Here is a 7,092-nt window from a genome sequence, read left to right as displayed (position 1 = left end):
TTCTATATCTTGTTCTTCAAAGAAGGTACCCCCATCCCATTCTGTGTTTTATCTGCCCAGATGGAAAAATGATATCCTGTACTTGGCATTTTGAAACAGGTGATAGGTTCGTGTATTGAAGTTTTCTTCCATTTATTTAGTTCATTGTTTTCCCCAACCCTCCTTCCTTTTCTGCTAAGGGTCTGGATGCAGACAGTCTCCGTGTAGAACCTCTAGGGGAAGACAATTCAGGGGCACTCTACTGGTATTTCTACGGAACACGAATGTATAAAGAGGATCCAGTACAAGGGAGGTCTAATGGAGAACTCTCCATGAGCAGGTAAAGTCTTCAGTGTCAAGGCTGTAATAGCTACATGTAAAAATGTCTTTAAAATTACATGCATCAGTGCTGGGTTGTGGCTTAAGCCATAGAGCACCACTTTGCAAACCTTACGCCCTAGGCTCAAACCCTGGTACCATACATACATAAAAGAAGAAAGCTCATACAAACAAATAAGGGGAATTAACTGTATCAGCATTCTTGAAGGGAGAGTAATTTCATATACAAATAAAAAGGAGCAGGGTACCAGTTGCTCACACCTGCTACATTTCCAGACATGTTTAAAATTTGTCCCAATCAATCTCACCCCTTATATCAATTTCCTTTCCCCCTTCTCCCCTTCCTACCTTCCCAAAACAATTTCAACATGCTTCCTTGTTCAATTTTCATAGCTGCAAACCATCTCTTTCAATCAAATTTATACCCTTTCAAAATACGTTTCAAAATTATGCACCCTTGGCCTCTTCCTCTCGGTATCATATTGAACTCGAGTTGGAAGAGGCCGGTCCGATCTCAAAATGGAGGTAAAACCGCCGCCCGGGTCGCCCCCAGCCCGACTCTGGCCGTCGCTGCTGTCACTGGGGGGAGGAAGGCCATGATCCAAAGGAACCAGAGCAGCTGCGGAAGCTGTTTATTAGTGGTCTGAGCTTCAAAACTAAAGATGATAGTTTAAGAGAACATTCTGAGAAATGGGGCACACTCACAGATTGTGTGTTAATGAGAGATCCTCAGACAAAACGTTCCAGGGGCTTCGGTTTTGTGACTTATTCTTGTGTTGAAGAGATGATGCAGCCATGTGTGCTAGACCCCACAAGGTTGATGGACGTGTTGTGGAACCAAAGAGAGAGGTTTCTAGAGAGGATTCTGTGAAGCCAGGAGCCCATCTAACAGTGAAGAAAATTTTTGTTGGTGGTATTAAAGAAGATACAGAAGAATATAATTTGAGAGACTACTTTGAAAAATATGGCAAGATTGAAACCATAGAAGTTATGGAAGACCGGCAGAGTGGAAAAAAGAGAGGATTTGCTTTTGTAACTTTTGATGATCATGATACAGTTGATAAAATTGTTGTTCAGAAATACCACACTATTAATGGGCATTATTGTGAAGTATAAAAGGCCCTTTCTAAACAAGAGATGCAGTCTGCTGGATCACAAAGAGGTCGTAGAGGTGGATCTGGCAACATTATGGGTCGTGGAGGAAACTTTGGAGGTGGTGGAGATAATTTTGGATGTGATGGAAACTTTGGTGGAAGAAGAGGCTATGGTGGTGGAGGTGGTGGCAGCAGAGGTAGCTATGGAGGAGGTGATGGTGGATACAATGTATTTGGAGGTGATGGTGGCAACTATGGTGGCCGTCCTGGTTATAGTAGTAGAGGAGGCTATGGTGGTGGTGGACCAGGTTATGGAAACCAAGGTGGAGGATATGGGGGTGGTGGAGGAGGATATGATGGTTACAATGAAGGAGGAAATTTTGGTGGTGGTAACTATAATGATTTTGGAAATTACAGTGGACAACAGCAATCAAATTATGGACCCATGAAAGGGGACAGTTTTGGTGGAAGAAGCTCTGGCAGTCCATATGGTGGTGGTTATGGATCTGGTGGTGGAAGTGGTGGATATGGTAGTAGAAGATTTTAAAACAACAGAAAAAAAGGCTACAGTTCTTAGCAGGAGAGAGAGAGCGAGGAGTTGTCAGGAAAGCTGCAGTTTATTTTGAGACAGTCGTCCCAAATGCATTAAAGGAACTGTAAAAATCTGCCACAGAAGGAACAATGATCCATAGTCAGAAAAGTTACTGCAGCTTAAACAGGAAACCCTTCTTGTTCAGGACTGTCATAACCACAGTTTGCAAAAAGTGCAGCTATTGATTCATGCAACATAGTGTCAATTAGATGTATATTCCTGAGGTCTTTTATCTGTTGTAGCTTTGTCTTTGTCTTTTCATTACATCAGCTATATTGCCCTGTGAATTGTGGTAGTGGTACCAGGAATAAAAAATTAAGGAATTTTTAACTTTTCAATATTTGTGTAGTTCAGTTTTTCTACATTTTAGTACAGAAACTTTAACGAAATGCAGTTTTGAAGGTGTTTCCTTGTGAGTTAACAAGTAAAGATCATTGTTAATCACTATTTTGTATGAATTTTGCTAAAGTTAACTGTAAAGGAACACCTACTGACTTGCAGTTTAAGGGGAATCTATTCTCCTCATTTCCAAACCATGATACGAATGGGCGCTGACATGTGGAGAGAATAGATACTTGCATGTATGCATTGTGTGTTTTAGATACATAGGATTGGGTATTTAAATTAGCATATTTGTGAATTTAATAGCATTAAGATTACCTTCAAATGAAAAAAAAAAACCCTCAAAATCCCTATTTGTGCATTTTCCTTCAATGAAATCATGGTTTTAGTGTGTTTTAAGATTTGCTGAATCGTAGCTGTGTTTAGAACATCTCCATACTACATTTACCTTGATCACATTGAGAATGACAGCTACCATAGTTTTGGAGTGTAAAGCATGTCTGCTGCCCTCTATTTAAATTTGTAAAGGGTAGTGGATATTTTCCCCATCCCTTTAGAAACCATTCTTAATTTTTGATTCAGGACCACTAAGTGTGCAATGTCTGAGCATATTAGTGGATACCTGATTTTATTCTGTTTTTCCTTTGAGACCCCTGAGGCCTATAAGTTTTATTACTTTTCCTTGGTTTAATTTCTCCATGCAAGTTTTCAGAGGAAGAGAATAAAAACACACTTCATTGTCAAATCCTTAAGAAAAAATTATGCACCCTCTACTATACCTTTGTCTCTGAATCTCTTTTGTAATTTGGTTCAGCAGTATAATAATGTGTATGCTATTTATGTATGAAAAGCAGTTTGTGATTTATTTATGTATTTATTTATGAAAAGCAGTTTGAGATTTCTGATCAGAATTAAAAAGAAAAGAGGGATAGTGCTTGCCTAGCTGGGCGCTGGTAGCTACTCAGCTACTCAGGAGGCTGAGATGTGAGGATCACCAATCAAAGCAAGCCCGGACAAGAAAGGCCATGAAACTCTTATCTCCAATAAAACCACCAGAAAACCAGAAGTGGTACAATGGCTCACATGATACAGTGCTAGCCTTGAGCTGAAGAGTTCAGGGACAGCACCCAGACCCAGAGTTCAAGCCCCACAACTGACAGATAGATAGATAGATAGATAGATAGATAGATAGATAGATAGATAGATAGATAGATAGATAGATAGATAGATAGTGCTTGCCAAGCAACTGAGTTTTATTCCCAGCACAAACAAAAAGCAAAGCACTTATGTGTGCATATTTTTAAAAGATAAGAACCTGTAGCCTTTTTGGTCTAACAGTATGAAAATACAGAATTTTAGAAATTTAGGATATTTTGTTCTTGCCAATATATATAGTTTTCATATAACTAAAAATGTGATATTTTGTTTTCTGAACAAATGTCCTCCAATTGCATTCACTTTCCTGTAAATGACATGATTTCCTGTAAGGTACACATACATACAGTGCCAATACCATGTTTTTGTTACCATGGTTCTTTTTTTGGGGGGGTGGGTCAGTCATGGGGGGCCTGGGCGCTGTCCCTGCGCTCTTCAGCTCAAGGCAAGTGCTCTACTGCTTGAGCCACATTGCCACTTCCTGTTTTCGAGTGGTTTTATTGATAAGAGTCTCATGGACTTTCCTGCCCAGGCTGGCTTTGAACCGTGATACTCAGATCTCAGCCTTCTGAGTAGCTAGGATTACAGGCATGAGCCACCAGCAGGCATGAGCCACCAGCACCCAGCTTACCCTGGTTCTTCAAGATAATTTGAGGTTTGGTGTTATGTTTGATGTCTATGTTTGAATACTGTCTGTAGTATCTTTTTTCTGTTGAGATCTAGTTTAATTCCATTTTGGTCTGATAGAATATTTCAATTTTCTTATATTTTCTCAGACTTCCTATATATTCTAGAAAGTCTTATGAGCTGTCAAGAAGAATGTGTATTGTGTTGTAACATCTGTAGATGTCTGATGATTTCATTTCGTCTACACTGCCATTTAATGCTGCCATTCTAGGATTTCTTTACTGATGTTTTCGTTTGGATAACCTATCTGTGAAAGTGAAATACTGAAGTCTCTCATTATTATTTACCAAAGTTTGTAAGTTCAGAAATATTTAATAAATCTGAGTGTGAGCTATTTGGTGCATATATATTAACAATCATAATTTTTCTTCATGGATCATTACCTTCATTAATATGAAGCAACTTTGTTTCTTCAGACTAATTTTTAGCTTGCAATCTATAGTATCAGATATATATATGGCTAATGCTGAACACTTTTGAAGTCCATTTGCTTGGAAGGTCTTTTTTCCTATTCTTTTACCCCAAGCCATGTGTTTCTTATAGGCAACAGAGTTAGATCTTGTTTTAGATATTGTTTTTTGATCTAAGTATGTTTTTTGAGGGTTTTGTTTGTTCGATTTTTCAGTCATGGGGGTTGAACTCGCATCTTTCGATTTTTCAGTCATGGGGGTTGAACTCGCATCCTGGGCATTTTCTCTGAGCTCTTTTTGCTCAAGGCTAGTGCTCTACTACTTTGAGCTACCACTCCACTTCCAGGTTTCTAGTGGTTAATTGGTGGCAAGAGTCTAATAGACTTTCTTGCCCAGGCTTGCTTTGAACCACGATCCTCAAATCTCAGCCTCCTAAGTAACTAGGATTACAGATGTGAGACACCAGAACCTGACTAGTGTATGTCTTTTGACTAAAGAACTAAGATCTTTAACATTCAATGTCAGTATTGGGAGAAGTATGCCATGTTTCCTGGCATTTTGGTTTTTTTTGTGATGTTTGCTTCTTCTGCGGGTAATTTTTCCCTAACTACCTTTTGTGGTGCTAGTTTGGAAGCCATAAATTCCAGTAGTTTTGGTTTATTGTGGAATGTTGTTATTTCTCAACCAATTTTTATGGATAGCTTCACTATGTAAAATAGTCTGGGTTGACAGTTGTCTTTTGGGTCTCGAATAATGTCTTTCCAAGTCCTCCTTGCATTTAGTTATCTGTGTTGAGAAATCTGCTGTTTTTACAATGAGCTTGTGATAGTAAGTTACTTGTTTCCTCTCTTTTGACACTTTCTATATTCTGTATATTTAGATAGCTTACTATACTGTATCTAGGAGCATTTCTTTTCTAATCTTGCCTGTTTGGAGTATGGTAGGCCTCCAGCACAAGGATGATACTCTATTTCTCAAACATTTTCTGCTATTATTTTGTTGGATATGTTTTCAAAGCCTTTAGTTTTTATTTCTTCTTCCTCATCTATCCCTACATCTGTAGGTTTAATCTTTTTTTTTTTTTTTTTGGTCCGGTTGTGGAGCCTGAACTCTGGGCCTGAGCACTGTCCCTCAGCTCTTCAGCTCAAGGCCAGTGCTCTACCACTTGAGCCACAGCGCCACTTCCGGCTTTTTTCTTTTTGCTTATGTGGTGCTGAGGAATCGAACCCAGGGCCTCAGGCATGCAAGGCAAGCGCTCTACCACTGAGCCAACTTCCCAGCCCCAGGTTTAATCTTTTGACTGTGTCTGAGAAGACTTGTATGTCTCTTGGACTTTCTAAGTACTTTTGCAATGCTTTGACTGATCTAATTTATCTGCTCCAGTCTTTTCCAATATGCCTTAGAATCCAGGGTATCTTTGTACTCTTGGAAGACTTTCTTTAACAATGGTAGTAGTAGGAAGCAAAAGTAATTTTGAAATACATTTTTTTGTTTTTTTTTGTTTTTGGTCAGGTCATGGGGCTTGAACTCTGGGCCTGGATGCTGTCCCTCAGATCTTCAGCTCAAGGCTAGTGCTCTACCACTTGAGCCACAGTACCACTTCTGGCTTTTTTCTTTTTTGCTTATGTGGTGCTGAGGAATCAAACCCACGGGCTCATGCATGCAAGGCAAGCACTCCACCACCGAGCCACCTTCCCAGCCCTTGAAATACATTTTGAAGGAGGCTGAATACTTAAGTGGCACACACAAGGCCCTGGATTGGATCCTCAACATCATAAAAAAAATTTTTTTAAAGAATCTATAGTAAGTAAGTATTCACAGAATTGCCAGATTTTATGCACACTCAGCAAAGTCCATCAATCAAAGGCCATTCAATGAACCAAACCCTCCCATTGATCCTACACAAATATACACATCAAGCAATGCTCTAGAATAATGTTACAGCCCTAAACATTAAAACAAATAACAATATTTTTTTGGGGGGGTGGGGGTGGTCCGATCATGGGCCTGAACTCTGGGCCTGAGCGCTGTCCCTCAGCTCTTCAGCTCAAGGCTAGCACTCTACCACTTGAGCCATAGTGCCACTTCTGGCCTTTTTTTTCTGGTTATGTGGTGTGCTAAGGAATCAAACTCAGGGCCTCATGCATGCAAGGCAAGCGCTGTACCACTGAGCCACCTTCCCAGCCCCGAAATAACAATATTCTTACCACGAAGTTTTTCTTGGATCCTGTGGGCTTCAGCTAATTGCTCTTCAGCAGCTCATCTTCCAAGGCCAGTTTCCTTTCTATCAACAGCCAGATCATATTCCAGACTTTGTCGTAATGCTTCACCTTTTTCAACTTCAGACCGCAGCTTGGCAATCTGGCTCTCATAGCTTGACAACTAAAAACAAATTTGTAAGCTTAACAAATAACATTAAAACATGTTTCTAAGATAGTGAGATCATGTACTTAACCATTTAAACTTCTTAGAAAAACTTGATTCCATACATTTG

The 7,092-nt window shown here is 39.6% G+C and overlaps 1 pseudogene; it reads left to right on the top strand.

The window, feature by feature from the left end:
• The first annotated feature begins 837 nt into the window (after positions 1 to 837).
• Positions 838 to 1,959, top strand: LOC138804054 (heterogeneous nuclear ribonucleoprotein A3-like; annotated as a pseudogene).
• Positions 1,960 to 7,092: the final 5,133 nt, after the last annotated feature.

The sequence above is a fragment of the Dipodomys merriami genome, unplaced genomic scaffold (assembly GCF_024711535.1).
Source record: "Dipodomys merriami isolate MVZ:Mamm:240054 unplaced genomic scaffold, mDipMer1.0.p SCAF_3537, whole genome shotgun sequence".
In the NCBI taxonomy this organism is placed as follows: Eukaryota; Metazoa; Chordata; class Mammalia; order Rodentia; family Heteromyidae; genus Dipodomys; species Dipodomys merriami.
The sequence above is the reverse complement of the archived record's forward strand: the minus strand, read 5'-3'. Positions and strand labels throughout refer to the sequence as shown.